General features: G+C 41.4%; 2 long non-coding RNA genes across 2 annotated transcripts; both read right to left on the bottom strand.

Annotated features, from left to right (window-relative positions):
• Nucleotides 1-304: 304 nt before the first annotated feature.
• On the bottom strand, nucleotides 305-1237 carry LOC116411554. The gene is made up of 2 exons (XR_004223198.1): nucleotides 1117-1237; nucleotides 305-971 (listed from the first exon to the last, which is right to left on the bottom strand). It is a non-coding gene; the product is annotated as an uncharacterized LOC116411554 (long non-coding RNA).
• A 243-nt stretch (nucleotides 1238-1480) lies between these two features.
• LOC105947625 lies at nucleotides 1481-17047 on the bottom strand. Its single transcript, XR_004223229.1, has 3 exons — nucleotides 16907-17047; nucleotides 2039-2164; nucleotides 1481-1561 (listed from the first exon to the last, which is right to left on the bottom strand). It is a non-coding gene; the product is annotated as an uncharacterized LOC105947625 (long non-coding RNA).
• Nucleotides 17048-17051: the final 4 nt, after the last annotated feature.

The raw sequence follows: 17051 nt of genomic DNA, 5'->3' as shown, positions 1-17051 counted from the left end.
AGTGACTCATTTTATTTATTTAAAATAATTAACATTGACTGAATAAAATAAGTAAAATTTACTTAAAATAGAAAATAGTTTTACTTAATTATATCAATTAATTACATCAGATCAGTAAGTAAATACTACTTAACATAATTTAAAGAGGCCATGTTATATGTAATTATTTATTTTGTTAGTTTTATTCAACTTCCTTAAGTAAATTTTACTCATTTTCACACATGTAAAATTTACTTGAAAAACCTTAGTGCAAAAACTTGCAAAAGAAAAATTTAGTAAATTTTACTTATTTTTTTCAGTGTACATTGAGCAGAATTAAAATAAAAATATAAAACTACTTAAATCTCTTGTTTGCTGTTAAATGCATCATCAAATTCTAAAAATATAATCTGCAGCCCAAATCAACTTAAAGGTGCTAAATATAATTTATCATTAAATTACATAAATAATTTATCATTCAATTAATTACAACAATATGGGGTAATAGCATTCAATTGAACAAACTCATGTCCATGAATTTGTTTTGTCTGTCTCTTTTCCTGCTCTTCCTCTACCCACTGTATGTGCCTTAGACTGTATCATCAAAATAATATAAAATATATACAGAGCATAAAAAAATTCTACTCTTTTCTCTAGTGAGCCTAAAGCCATATAAACTAGTTCTATCTCCAGCCGCAACACAGCATATAGTATGTCTAACCTTATGAACTTTTCACTATACCGTTTGACACTTAATTCATAGTGGCATAAAAAAAATCTGATATATTGTATCATTGCTTCAAACTGCACAACAATGACATCACCAATTACTCTGATGATAAAAAGTAATGATGCTATAACAATATTTTAAGCAAACATACATGGTATTTGAAGGACTCGTGTTTTCTGTAGCCTGTGTGTAGCTTGCAGGAGATGGTTAAAAAGTGATATCCTCTTCTCCAAAATCTTCAGTCCATTCCTAAAATTCACATCTGTAAAATTATAGTTACAAACAGAATAATTGGTTCATGTGCAAAGTATACATATTCCACTTTTAAAATGGTGAAAGGTGTGTTTTTAGAATTGCGTTAACAAAGGTATGACTTGGGCTATGATGCTGCGCATGAGCATACTAACCTCCTATGTGTAGGAGAAACTGGGACTCCTCTCCTTCAGGTATTGTGCCACTAATGAAAGGAAAACGTCTATATCTTTCTCTTTTTCCCTTTTAGCTAAAGGCAGCCTTTCCATTGTGACACTATGCCTATACAAAGGGAAAAACACATATAAGGAAAGTGTTATTTGTGATTCTAATGCAGCAAAATCATTATTGCATCAATTGCAAGCATCAACTATACTGTAAATATTGCAATTGGTAATAACAATATTATGCTGTGCTACACCATCACAGCATCTAGAGCTGCTAGCACATCACTTCATAAATGGATTTGTACAATGACTCCAGTAACATGTGTAACTCTGCTTTCAGTAGTAGAAATTAGACCCTGAATTCTGATCTTCATCTTTATTCGCAACCACTGTTTCTTCCTCAGGGGTTTTAATATCTTTTTGTTTCTTACGCCTTAAAAAAACAGAAAGAATACTAATATTAAAACCATTTTCTGGGATTGTGTGGATTGAGATTTAAGAAAAGGGCCATTAAACATTTGATTTTTTTTTGTAATTTTGGAAAGCAAGAATACTAATTTTAAGTTCAAAAACTCAGTTTATCTTTTTTACAGTTGGATGAAGAGTTTGTGTGGATTCCAATCTCTTTACTTGCTCTTTATCTACTAACTTGTTCTGTATTTCTTCTTTGGCTAATGATTCCTCCATAGAGGATGCTTTATTTTTCCCTTTTTTACTCCTGGGTAAAACAAAGGTATCATTCAGATGAAACCTCAAAAAACTCTATAAGCTTCAGAGTGTTGATGATTATTTTTATGTTAAAATAAAATATAGTGTTGCTAAATTATATCTATTTAAAAGAACCTTTGAAAATTTGACATTGTTTGTAATTAAGAGAATTGATAAAAAAAATTTAAGTTCAGAAACTCACTTTGTATGTTTTAATGCTGGATGAGGCATTTGCTTTGATTTTAATTGCTTTCCTTCTGTTTTAGCCTTATCCTATGTTTCATCTGTGTCTTCCACAGAGTCCTTTTTCTTTATCAGTTTTTTAGTCCTGGATAAACAAAGGCAGCATTAAAATAAAAAATATATAAACTCTATAAGCTGCATAGTGTTTTAAAATAACATAATATAGTCTTTCTTTATAAAATCTACCTTTTAAAACTAAATGATGTTTAAACACTAAAGTTTTCTCTAAGTTTAGCCATCTGGCACTTTGTATATAGGGATAAAAGAGTTAAACACAAAATTATATATTTAATAAATATCTCATTTAAGTTTCTGTTTAAAGGAAGAAAAAAAGTGTACATACTCTGTGGGAGTTGTGGTTTGAGGACAAGAAACAAGGAACATGGTTGGCTCTAAAGGTATGTACAAATGTGGCAGGTGTGTGAATTGCAATTCAGTGATTCGTAGTGAAACATTCTATCATCCTAGGACAGGCTGTGAATATCATGTGAAGGATTTAATTAATTGCCAGAGTGACTATGTGATCTATATCCTCAAATGTCCCTATGGAAAAATATACGTGGGAGAGACCACAAGATCGCTTACGACCAGGATTGGTGAAAACAAAAGTGATATTAGGCTTGGAAAGGCTACTTCCCCTGTCGCAAGACATTTTCAGGCGAAAAGGCCTGTCAGTCAGCTCAGGTATATGGGCATAGAAAGAGTGCATGTGCCCAAAAGAGGGGGAGATAGGGAATTGTTATTAAAACAAAGAGAATTAAAATGGATTTATAGATTAAATTCCCTTTCACCTATATATTTTTTTTCTCTAGTGGTTTTAATTTATATATGATTATATGTATTTATTTATGAGTATTCTTTAATCCTCCAGTTGGACCCTCTTCATGGGAGAGAGAGATACATATACAGCAAAGATATGAAAATAAAGGAGGATGATATTAAACTATGAGAACTTACTTAAAAATTTGGAGTATATTGATGGTCTCTCTGTGGCCCTGGGGGATGTGGAATGGTTTTAAAATGGATAATATGTGTATTGTAATATGTGTAATAAGTGGTAGCCTCTTCAATGGCTTTCGCTGTTTCCTTAATCACATTTTATCTGACTGTCCTTTCGAAAATCCTAGTGTTACAACTATGTTAAAGGGCTGCATGGGGGATTGTCGGCAAAGAAAGTATTATTTACCATAGCAATTTACCATACTTCAAAAAAAGTAGAGGCTTGGGTTTAATTTTTGTAGCCTGGCTAACTTGATTACATAAATAATGGACATTGATTTAAAAAGGGACCGTATATACTCGAGTATAAGCCGAGTTTTCCAGCACTCAAAATATGCTAAAAAAGGAATCCTCGGCTTATACTTGAGTCAAGTAGGGGCACTGATGGATTACCTGTCCTGTCCAGTGAATCCGTTGCCGAGCATGGACGCATGGCGCGCCTTGCGCCTCCCCAGAGCCAAGTAGGGGCACCGCTTGATTACCTGTCAGGCGAATCCGTCCTGAGCGCACCCCCCTGCGTCACCTGAGCGCACCCCGTGTCACCCGAGCGCACCCCGTGTCACCCGAACGCACCCCGTGTCACCCGAGTGCACACGTCGCATGGCGATGTGTGCGTTTGGGCGACGCGGGCGGGAGGTGTGCGCGGCGTCCATGTGTCTGCGCTCGGCAATGGATTCGTCTAACAGGTAATCAACCAGTGTCCCTACTTGGCTCGGGGTGGGGGGCAAATTAAGCCGTAAATAACTTACTGTCAACTACAGGTATGACATTTAATTATATATACCAATGTGTCACTAGGTCCTAAAATAGAAATGCATATGGTGAAATCTTTTCTTGCATATTATCACGTGGAAGTATCTCTCGTTACTGTATGTAATTAGAATAATACCCTATATCTTTATTAAGGAGAGATGCGTTCCTGTTTACAATGCACTTGCCAAAAAAAAAAAACATTCACAAAGTGTTGAAATATATTTTTTGTTATTTTTAACTGATGTTACTGATGTACTTCCTTTCAAGTGGCACTTTATACTGCAGTGCTATTTCTGTCTGCCTTGTGGAAGTCACCAAAAGAGTTCTTGCAGCAGTCTCCTAGGAACTTATTCTGTGGGAGAAAAATAGTAGCCTGTTGGGCTGTGCCTGGCTTTGAGGAGCTGAAAAGCAGGAAAATAACTACTGTGCATTAATAAGGACATTTTTACTTGGGGAGCACATTCCACATATTAGTAAACATATATATATCTATATATGAAATGCTTATTTTCTTTAAGAATGCTGCATTACTGCTTGTGCCCTAGAGCACAAAGAGCTGCGGTTCCCTACACACTGCTTCTTTGGGAAGCAATGGGCTTATTGTCTGCTTAAATATTTGTATGTTGGCCTGACCTGCAAAAATCAACAATAAATATTCTACTGCATCTGTGCAGAGGGCTGCTAGCTGCTGCAATAGAAAACATGTCCCTGTGTGCTTTACTGCAGTAGGCATGGGACCCCTAAATGTGTCTCCTTATTCTGCTGCATGCTCAGCAACGGATTCGCATGCTGTGGTTAACTTATGTTGGATGCGCCTCATTTTCCAGCCCACTCCTTGTGTTTATTTATATGGTAGTCATGTAAGCACTTGTGAGTGTCCTTTTATTAAATAATTTGATTATTAAAACTTAGCAGTAGCGGCTGCATTTCCCACCCTAGGCTTATACTCGAGCCAATAAGTTTTTCCAGTTTTCTTAGGTAAAATTAGGTACCTCGGCTTATATTCGGATTGGCTTATACTCGAGTATATACGGTAGATAAAAAGGTAGAATGACGATTACCACTGAGACCAAAACCATGCTGCAGATTTGTTTAAAAAAATTATGATTTTTTTATGACAGTTTCGTCAATTTGATAAAAATTGATATTCAATATTGTCCATGGCCCGTAAACCAAATCCTAAATAGAAACTTTGGAAAAATACAAAACTAAATTTGATTTTGCAGATTAAATTAAAAAAATACATGAAAAATACTGCATTATCTATGAACAAAGCATTGTGCTTTTGTGCTCTACTTAAATAACTTCGCATTCCACTATGTAAAAAACAGAATCGTCAAAAAAGTGGTAAGATGCTATAGTTTAAAGTGTATGCAAAACAGAAAATAGGGTAGATGGACTTTGCGTAACATTCCCAATGAATTTGTAAATTAAAAATTGTATCACATGCAAGTACAATTTGGGGAAATAATGCTGCTTTGTTTGTAAAATCATGGCAGATTGCTTACAAACTGTACACCTTCCGCAGTATTGGACTGGGGTGTCATGGGCCCACCGTGGCAGCTGCCTGGGGCTCCCCAGTTGCAAGCTCCTGCTACACTCTCCTCCCCCTGCACTGCGTACCATACTCCCCCGCTATTGTAGTGGAAGCGCCGATGCACCCAGTTCCGGACAGGAGGACAGCTGGTGCACACAGTTTAGGACAGTGAAGCGCAGGCGCATGCAGTTCCGGATGGGGGTAGCGCCACCGCATGTGGTTCTGGGCGGGAGGAGTGGGAGGAGCAGGCTGGGTTGGCTGGGTCCCAGTTTTTTCCCGGTGCCCCACTGGCCCAGGCAAACCCTGACTATCCACAATGCAGGTGTTTAGTATATGTAACCCCCAATTTTTATATATTAAAGCTCAGTTAAATATGTGCCTAGTAATGAAGCCATTATCTGTGTACAGTGTTGGACTGGCCCACCAGAATACCAGGAGAACTCCCGATGGGCACAGCTGTCAGAGGGTCCCCTCTTGCTTCTAACTATTTAGCCTATTTCATGGTCATTCCCTATTTTAGCATGGGAACAAGGAAGCTTGATAGATGGAAGAATAGTGTATAGTACGGTACGTAGAGAAAAGAGACTTGGATAACAAAGAGTTTGAGGGAGGAGAGGAGGAATTTTTTGAGGGACCATGGTTCAGGGTTTTCTGGTGGGCCCCTATCTCATTTGAATTCAGACGAACAAGTGAGGTTTCTATTAGATGCGGTAGAATTTATCCTCACACATAACATGATGACATTTGATGGCAATTATTATAGACACCTGATAGGAACCGCAATGGGGGCAAAGTTTGTGCCCTCATATGCGGGTCTATTTATGGCAATCTGGAAGGAGTACATATATGCAGCTGACAATCCATACCATGAGAACATAGTCAAATGGTATCGCTATACTGATGATGTCATCATGGTGTGAGATGGAGAAGCAAAGGAGCTACCTGGCTTCTTACACTAGGTCAATAGCAATTTGCATTATATCAAATTTACCTTGGAACATAAAGTACAAACAAATAATTTTCTAGATTTCACTTTTTATGTTGTGAAAGGGCAGATTAACAAAACTGTTTAGGAAACCAGTTGCAGGTAATACAATTTTGAGGAGAGATTCTTTTCACCCAGAACATACAGTAAAATCAATACCAAATGCACAATTAGTAAGACTATATAGAAATTGCTCTAATTATGAGGTATTCCAAGAATTAGCGAGACAAGAATGTGAGAGGTTAGGGAAAAGAGGATATAAATATTGTGACGTAGAAATGGCATTACTAAGAATGGATGATCTAAACGAAAAAGATAACAGTGAGGGCTCTAAATCACTAGGTAGGAAAACAAAAATTACTGGGAAGAAAGAAGAAATAAGATGTATCCTGGATTTTGGGGTCCAATATAAACAAATTTGTAAAATAATTAATTGGTGAAATTGGAACATTTTACAGGCAGATCCAGTGTTAAAGAAGTTGAATATTAAACCAGGTGTGGTAAGCCGAAAAGCTAAGTCAATAGCAGGGACTGTGGCCCCTAATAAACTTTAGGAAAATAGAAAGAAAGGAACCTCATGGTTAGGTGATGTTAAAGGTTTTTTTTCCATTTAAATGTTGGAAGTCATTTAAACAAAGTGGTAATATAAAATGTTTTTTGAATAAAAATACAGATAAAGAATATAAAATTGAAACTTATATATCATGTCAAACACAATATGTGGTCTATTGTCTGCAATGTGAATGCGGCTCTCTGTATGTAGGACGAACTATAAGACAACTAAGAACAAGATTAAGAGAACATTTGAGAGGATTAAAAAACAAAGATAGTGATAATCAAACATTTTGAGTATGCACATGAAGGAAAACAGATTCAATTCAGGATGTTTGGAATAGATAAGTTAAATGAAAAAAACGAGGGGAACCTTGTTACCAAACTCTTACGATTAGAGTCTAAATGGATGTTTACAAGTAGAATAGAAAGACACAAATGTAATGGCACACCAAATAATAAAAATCAATCTCTATTCAATCTCATTTAAACTCCATAAGTTAAAAAAAAAGAAAAAGAATGGAAACATCAAGAATAAAGAGGGCAATCTCAGTACCTGTAAATTCAAAAATGGATGTTTATACTAGATACAGTATTAAAATACAAATTTTGAATTAAAATAATTTCTTGAGCCATTTTGGAGACAGATATAAGAGGTTATTTGAAAATATTGAAATAGAATTGAACAAGATACACTGGTCTGGGCCTTTGAGATAGTATCAATATGGTACATACAGTATTAGTTTTTATTAAATACAATAGATGGTCTTAATAACTATTTATTGTTTAATATATTACATACTATAAGCTCTGCGAAAGCAATTCAGATACACCAGCTATTTTATGATTTATAAAGGCAACGTTGCCCCTTGACTTGACTGTCAGTGGCAAAATTGTATGGGAGCTCATCTCTCCACTTCTGGGCCAAGGTTTCCAATTATATGTGGATAACTTTTACTCAAGTATTCCCATTTAGAGCCATATATTGTTTGGATACCCCAGCATGTGGCACCATAAATCGGGCCAGAAAAGGATTGCCCAGGGATATATTAAATAAAAAAATTGAATTGTGGAGAAATGTATTCCCTAAGAAGAAATAAGCTCCTTGCCATAAAATATTTTGACAGGAAAAAAGTATTCATCCTGACGACAATCCACGATGAGTCAGAAATTGCAGCTGGAGAAGAGCCTGCGTGGGGGCCTCCATGTAATTTCCCCTTAGAGATCCCCCCATTTACTGCAGTCTCTGCCATCAAGGTGGACACCAGTAATTTTAAGCCTATATATTTTTGTCACTTACTTATGGGTGAGGCCATTCTACAGGATATCGTCCTCTATACCAGTTTGTATCCCGAGCAATATCTTGCTCTAAATCCCCTACCTAGATATGCTTGAGCTTATGCGTGGCATCCCACTGATATTGCTGAAACAAAAAGGTTTGAGACTCACTTTAGCTATGGGTCTTATAAAAGCCAATTCTTTGGGGTCCACTACAGTGTTGTCTATTACTGTTTTTTCTGCCACAATGCCTAGAAACCTGTATCAGCTACTGCACTTCACCAATGCTACAGCTGCACCCCCTGATGAGCCTGGCCATGAGAGGCTACATAAATTGAGGCCCCTTATAGATGAGTCCCTTTTCCTCTTCAAAGGGCGCATACCATTCTGCCAATACATCCCAAGAAAACGTGCCTGCTATGGGATCAAATTCTATAAGCTCTGCAAAAGCAGTTTGGGTACACCAGCTATTTATAAAGGCAATTAGATGCCCCTGGTTGTCCCCTTGACTTTACGGTCAGTGGCAAAATTGTATTGGAGCTCATCTCTCCACTTCTGGGCCAAGGTTACCAAATATATGTGGATAACTTCTACTCAAGTATTCCTGTTTAGAGTCATATATTGTTTGGATACCTCAGCCTGTGGCAGCATAAATCGGGCCAGAAAAGGATTGCCCAGGCATATATTAGATAAAGAAACTGAATTGTGGAGAAATGTATGCCCTAAGAAATAATGAGCTCCTTGCCATACAATTTTTTGACAGGAAAAATGTATTCATGCTGACGACAATCCACTATGAGTCAGTAATTGCAGAACAGAGAGTTGGTAAGCCCCTAAAAATAAACCTCGCTGTAGCAAGGAATACAGCAAGCACATGGGTGGTGTTAATAGAACCAATCAACTCCAACATCATTACATCGCCACATGGAAAACAAAAGCCAGGTACAAGAAAGTAGGAATATACATGATCCAAATGGCCAATATGAATGGAAATTCATATTGTATATAAGGCAGCAGTACCAGGTCTATTATAAATACCAGCTGCACATACTCCCTGCCCTGTTGTTTGGTGGTGTAGAGGAGACAGTGCCTGAGATCCCCACTAGCAACAATGTGGCCGATTGATTGGGAAGCACTTGATTGATAATCTTCCACCCACTTTTGGCAAAGAGCCCAGAAAGCTTGCAAGGTGTGCCACAAAAGGTGTACAAGACAAGATACAAGGTACTATTGCCCAAAGTGCCCTCGCAACCCTGGGTTATATTTCAAACCATGTTTTGAAATATACCATACTCAGCTGCACTATTGAAAAGGTTATAAATTGTGTATTGATTGGATTTATAGTAAGAATTGGTATCCTGCAAACTTTATATAGTATACCGTATTTTCCGGCGTATAAGACGACTTTTTAACCCAAACAAATCTGGGTTAAAGTCGGGGGTCGTCTTATACGCCGGGTACTTGCTTGCAGGGCCCCCCAGCGTCCTCCACCACCCCTCCCGCTCGCCTGATTCATCCGGCTTTAAACGTAATAGCTTCATCCACCACGCTTCCTGATCGCCTGCTGCTTCCTCCGGCTGCTTAGGTTGCGCCCCGTGCACGCTGACGTGACGCGTATGCACAGGGCGCAACCAATAAAATTAACCGCTGACCACCAATGAGCCTGTAACGCTTTAAAGGGGTCAGCGGTTAATTTTATTGGTTGCGCCCTGTGCATACGCGTCACGTCAGCGCGCACGGGGCGCAACCTAAGCAGCCGGAGGAAGCAGCAGGCGATCAGGAAGCCATTTCTAAAACTTTGGGACTCCAGCGAACCACAGTGAGAGCCATTATCCACAAATGGCAAAAACATGGAACAGTGGTGAACCTTCCCAGGAGTGGCCGGCCGACCAAAATTACCCCAAGAGCGCAGAGACAACTCATCCGAGAGGCCACAAAAGACCCCAGGACAACATCTAAAGAACTGCAGGCCTCACTTGCCTCAATTAAGGTCAGTGTTCACGACTCCACCATAAGAAAGAGACTGGGCAAAAACGGCCTGCATGGCTGATTTTCAAGGCGCAAACCACTTTTAAGCAAAAAGAACATTAAGGCTCGTCTCAATTTTGCTAAAAAACATCTCAATGATTGCCAAGACTTTTGGGAAAATACCTTGTGGACCGACGAGACAAAAGTTGAACTTTTTGGAAGGTGCGTGTCCCGTTACATCTGGCGTAAAAGTAACACAGCATTTCAGAAAAAGAACATCATACCAACAGTAAAATATGGTGGTGGTAGTGTGATGGTCTGGGGTTGTTTTGCTGCTTCAGGACCTGGAAGGCTTGCTGTGATAGATGGAACCATGAATTCTACTGTCTACCAAAAAATCCTGAAGGAGAATGTCCGGCCATCTGTTCGTCAACTCAAGCTGAAGCGATCTTGGGTGCTGCAGCAGGACAATGACCCAAAACACACCAGCAAATCCACCTCTGAATGGCTGAAGAAAAACAAAATGAAGACTTTGGAGTGGCCTAGTCAAAGTCCTGACCTGAATCCTATTGAGATGTTGTGGCATGACCTTAAAAAGGCGGTTCATGCTAGAAAACCCTCAAATAAAGCTGAATTACAACAATTCTGCAAAGATGAGTGGGCCAAAATTCCTCCAGAGCGCTGTAAAAGACTCGTTGCAAGTTATCGCAAACGCTTGATTGCAGTTATTGCTGCTAAGGGTGGCCCAACCAGTTATTAGGTTCAGGGGGCAATTACTTTTTCACACAGGGCCATGTAGGTTTGGATTTTTTTTCTCCCTAAATAATAAAAACCCTCATTTAAAAACTGCATTTTGTGTTTACTTGTGTTATTTTTGACTAATAGTTAAATGTGTTTGATGATCAGAAACATTTTGTGTGACAAACATGCAAAAGAATAAGAAATCAGGAAGGGGGCAAATAGTTTTTCACACCACTGTAACTTGCTTTATTTCATGTAGGTATTTTTGTCAAAAAACCCAAGCAAATGTAACGAGAGCAAAATGTCTAAAAAATGCTTGGCAGTAGATGTTCACTTTTATGACAAATTGACTGGCAGTGAAAGGGTTACAGCACATTCCTTCTATGTTTAAAACAGAATAATGCGCTAGACTGGTGTAGGGACCCATAGGGTTACGTTCCCTATGGCTTTATCCCCTACCTCTTCACATCTTTATTGTTATTGGGTAATAGCCCCTGTACTTAAGTTACAGTTCTAACACTATGCCCTATAGGTCTATGCAGGTTGACAACTCCCCCTGCAGACTGATAAAGTGTCTAGCAAGGAGGAGTGGCTTCCTCTTTGGCTGCCTGTCTGCATTCCATCAACAGCTCCACTGAGCCTGGAGGCAGACATAGGCCCCAGTAAGCCACTTCCATTTGATATAAAGTCAGGGACAGGGTCCCGTGAACGAGGTAAAGTTAGTCTCAGGACTTAGACTCTGTCATAGCACGCTCTAGGAGTGTGACTTAGGCAGGGCTACTTAAAAAGAGCAGCTGTCGCTCCAACATAGGTGGGTTTAGCATACCCCAGGCTCTGTCTGCCTTGCTGTAGGGACCACAGTTCAGACACAGGTATCAGGCTAGAATTTACCCCTGATCCACCGTTGACTGTAGGGATCCGTTCCAGTAAAGGGTATTCATCGTTGGGACTCCTGCTAGTACCCCACAAAGAGTCTCCATTGAGGTGCTACGCTGTCTCTATGCTTTACAACTGCTATTATCAACTGTAACAATCTACCTCAACTGCTGTGAGTATTTACTGATCCCTGTGATAACAACATCTGTATTAGAAAATAAAGAGTTAACTAGATCATCTGCAAGAGCTCCTGGCGTCCTATTACTTAACACACTACGCAGTACCTGTGGGAGTTGTAGTACAACTACATCGTACAGGCACCCTTCCACTTAGCGAAGGCCCACTCCTAGGAAAGGTTGTCGCATGTAACACATGCTCTACCATATTCTAGTCTGGATTAACCCCTTCTTAGCCAAATAAGTGTTACATTTGGCGCCCCACGTGGGGCCCGACCTACTCAGCGCATTATATTTTGGCTTCCACCATTTTATTTCCACGATCCCACAACTGAGTACTGTGACTTTAAAAACTGCTGACAGGCACCGGCGGACCGCATAGGAAAAAGGCTAGCCTGCTTCGTAAAATACCGATTGTAATTGCCCGTGGGTTCGGGTTTCTGGAGCTCTTTACCCGCATCCCATTGGTCCCCCTGTGCTGTCAATCAATTACAGCTGTCTTTGCGCACTTTCTAAGTGACGCGAGAAGTATTTGGCGCGCAGGCTGAGTTCTCGCATGAGGGAAGAATCTAGTCGCGAGATCTCTAAGGACGGCTCCCGGACATACGTGACCATCGCCATTTTGTGAGGAACTTTCGTGGGAGACGGTCGCATCTAACGCTGCTCCTAGTAACTTGCATCTACTGTAAGCGGCTGCTACAGAGAGGGGCCGGATACTTCCTCACATTGTCAGCTACGCTTTACCAGTATAGGGGACCCTTCCGGAACTTGCGGGCTGAAGGTAAAGTGGCATCACCTTATTAGGACCGCGGCTGCCATATAGTGCCAGAACTTTGCCGATAATCAGTAGCCTTACTGCGGAGACCCCGCGGCTGTGGGCAAGCTTGTAAAAACTGCATTTAACCCACCGCGCCCAGTGAAGCCACATAGTGGGGCGGCCCTATTGGAGCGGGTGGGCACTGCTGTTGAACTGCCAGTTTTGTTACCGGACTTGCGGCTGCAGCCGGATTAGCTGTGCAGGACTTTATTACTATCTCTGCTAATTTAAAATCCACCATAGCCGACCAGGGATGGGATGGCTGGGAGGACCCGGATGTGCCCAGCTCTACCAGCCCCTGCGGAAGACCCCACAGTAGTTGACACCTCCCTACGCTATATCTGGGCAGGTGCATATGGGCTAAGAGTGGAGGATGGCAACACAAGAGTGGTGCCGTTTTGTGGCAGGTGCGGGCTAGAACTCACACAGGAGGCTACAAATATCAATACCTTCTGTGCCCTGTGCCAACACAAATGCTGGTTGGGCCCGTACCAGGAAACAAGGCCTCCCAAAAATAGGCCTCTGCCAGGCCCCATAGTACTGGGATTTGGACGCATGTCTGTGCAGTCAGACCTCTCCGAAGAGGCGGAACACTCTCCCCAAAGTCTCCACCGATGGTGCAGCATATCCACTCCCTAAAGACTCCTCAAGGGAGCCCTGCATCTAACTCCATGAAGGGGGTGAGAGACAGTCCCAGGTGGCCTAGCACAGACGATGAGGACCTGACATTGGAGGACCGCAAGGCTATTGCCCGGGGGACAGGCAGGTTACCAAAAAGGGCCAATAAGCCTGCGTCCCCTGTGAAATATGTGCCAAAGGATGACACCGCAGAGTGGGTCACAGACGGGACCACTACCACATGGGTGGATCCTGCAGACACCACCAACACTGTTCCAGTCCAGGAAAATTCTCCACAGGGAAGGGAGCAACAAATACCTAAGGTACCCCTCCGGGGAGCCGTGCTGGGATTGGATCAAAGTTTTTGGCTCTTTCCCGGCCGGGGAGACCCAGTCAAAATGAGGACCCTATCAAGGGTACAAAGACTTATTAACACGCGCGTGAGAGACCTATTGGGCTACTACATGCCATACACCCCAGAGTGGATCTACGACGAGGTTGAAAAGAAAGTCCACGAGTGGCTCTACGGTGAGATCACCTGGAAGAACGATATGGGATCCACTGGGGTATTCAGCAATGATGCCGAAAAGCAAGTCCGGGATGTGGAGTTCATCAGCAACCTAATGCACGAGTGGTGGTGTGGCCGTACCACATTAAAGCATTATGTAAAAAGCTGTGGTAATTCCAGGAGACAAAATACTTCGCCATAAGTGCAAAGTTGCCTGAAGGGGGGAGGACCGACAAACCACACCCCTCATATTACTTGTCCTATCAGGAGACCCTAAAAAGATTTGGGGTGCACAAGTAAGCTTCCACAGAGGTACCGGCTGGGCTTTGTATTCTGTTTTTCTTTGGGTTGAAATTCCCTAAGACTCTGGACGTATTTGAGAAGCAGAGACAGTAAAATATCTTCCCCTCAGTGGTGGGTTTGGTTACCTCCAAAAGGAGGCACTGCTGAGACATTAACTTTTGTTAATAGTTGGCTCTTATAAAAGGACTACTGAGCCCCCACCTCACTACAACTTCTACCTAAACCTACCTCACAAGGTGGGAACCATTGCCTTTTCCATACCCTACGGAGTGCGTGCAGGGTAGTCATGAACACTGGGTTAGGGTGGGAAGGAATGGACTAATAAATTTGGCTTGGGTGGGGCCAAGATTGTCTAAGAGTTAACGATTGTTTGCACTAATCTTTCTTTTACAGCTATGCATTGTACCTGGTATGCCTCAGGATACCAGAAACAGATGTGATGGTACTGTCTTTATATTGCACTATTTCATTGCACTATTGAGTAGGCTTGAAAGTGTATTTATTTTTCTATTTACCATTGCCGGGACAGAATGGATTTTTCCCCCGGGTGAATGTAGGGACCCATAGGGTTAAGTTCCCTATGGCTTTATCCCCTACCTCTTCACATCTTTATTGTTATTGGGTAATAGCCCCTGTACTTAAGTTACAGTTCTAACACTATGCCCTATAGGTCTATACAGGTTGACAACTCCCCCTGCAGACTGATAAAGTGTCTAGCAAGGAGGAGTGGCTCCCTCTTTGGCTGCCTGTCTGCATTCCATCAACAGCTCCGCTGAGCCTGGAGGCAGACATAGGCCCCAATAAACCACTTCCATTTGATATAAAGTCAGGGACAGGGCCCCGTAAACAAAGTACAGTTAGTCTCAGGACTTAGACTCATAGCACGCTCTAGGAGTGTGACTCAGGCAGGACTACTTAGAAAGAGCAGCTGTCGCTCCAACATAGGAGAATTTAGTGGGTTTAGCATACCCCAGGCTCTGTCTGCCTTGCTGTAGGGACCACAGTTCAGACACAGGTATCAGGCTAGTATTTACCCCTGATCCACCGTTGGCTGTAGGGATCTGTTCCAGTAAAGGGTATTCATCCTTGGGACTCCTGCTAGTACCCCACAAAGAGTCTCCATTGAGGTGCTGCGCTGTCTCTATGCTTTACAACTGCTATTATCAACTGTAACAATCTACCTCAACTGCTGTATTTACTGATCCCTGTGATAACATCATCTGTATTGGAAAATAAAGATTTAACTAGATCATCTGCAAGAGCTCCTGGCGTCCTATTACTTAACACACTACACAGTAGCTGTGGGAGTTGTAGTATAACTACATCGTGCAGGCACCCTTCCACTTAGCAAAGGCCCACTCTTAGGAAAGGGGGTCGCATGTAACACATGCTCTACCATATTCTAGTCTGGATTAACCCCATTTTAGCCAAATAAGTGTTACACTGGTTTGATTGAGTAATTGTAAATGAGTAATTGCTGTAGGTTGCGAAGAGTTCAGGTACAAAACTGGCAGCTTGAGTAAAAGAACCAGCTTTAAAGGAGACATATCCTATAAAAATTAAGAATGTACCAGAGAATTATACTCCTCTAGATATAGAAGGATTGTGCTTGAAAAGTTGTGTTTCCACAAAAACTCCACTAGTCCCGCACATATGTTCCACTTCCTGCTGGCTGAATTCTCTAGATGAGCTGGGGAGCTGGCGGCCCTCCGCACACTGCACTGTAGGATAGGAACCAATCAGCAGCTAGGCTGACCTGATAGGGAACTGAAGCCTGTCTGTGCTTGTGTGAGTGCAGGGCTGTGATTGGCTCTCCCCCTCCTACTGTGCTTCTGGCAGGGACCGTTAGGACACGCCCACTCTCCATTTCACACTGGACGGAGAAGTGATAGGATCTATAGGGAGCTCCAATAAAGGGGCCATTGTTACAGAGAGGATTAATGTTAAGCCCAAAGTGAAACCAGCACCGGATATTATTCATAATTGCCTACAAAATTAGTGTTTTTCCCCATTTATCCAATATGTCTCCTTTAAGCTTATGTTCTTACAGCATAGAATTGCCAAAAACAAATGTTTAAAGGAACAGTAACACCAAAAAATTAAAGAGTTTTAAAGTAAATGAAATATAATGTACTGTTGCCCTGCACTGGTAAAAGTTGTGTGTTTGTTACAGTAACTCTGCTATAGTTTATATATAATAAGCTGCTGTGTAGCCCCGGGGGCAGCCATTCAAGCTGGAAAAAAGGAGAAAAGGCACAGGTTACATAGCAGGTAACAGATAAGATCTGTAGAATACAATAGTGTTTTATCTGTTATCTGCTAAGTGCCTGTGCCTTTTCTCCTTTGAATGGCTGCCCCCATGGCTACACAGCTGCATTCTTTATATAAACCATAGTAGTGTTTCTGAGGCAAACACACCAGTTGTACCAATGCAGGGCAGCAGTACATTATATTGGAATTTCTTTTATACACTTGAATTTTTTGGTGTTACTGTTCCTTTAATTCAAAGTGATATTTGGCAAAATATCCCCAATACTCCCCAGTTTTAGATACATTGCCGAATATATTTGAGGTAAAGTGCACATGGTTTGTGTAGGTGCCCTCCCCACACACTTATCTGCCTACAGCCATTGCCCACACCTCCCTCACTCTCCTCTCCCAGAACCCCCATAAGGCCTCCAGCTTTATCTCAGACTGGAAACAATGCCTCCCTCACTTTTGTCGAAAGCTTCAGTTTCCCGATACTTCTACAGCCCAAAGCCATTTCTTGATGAATAAGCGCCACAGGCCCAAGGATTCATACACTGTGCCAACCGCGACTTTGCTGCCCCCGACAAGCTGCTCTCCCGCCCCCGTGCGGT

Source organism: Xenopus tropicalis, chromosome 6 (genome assembly GCF_000004195.4).
Source record: "Xenopus tropicalis strain Nigerian chromosome 6, UCB_Xtro_10.0, whole genome shotgun sequence".
NCBI lineage: Eukaryota > Metazoa > Chordata > Amphibia > Anura > Pipidae > Xenopus > Xenopus tropicalis.
This window is presented reverse-complemented; position numbering and strand designations above follow the sequence as displayed.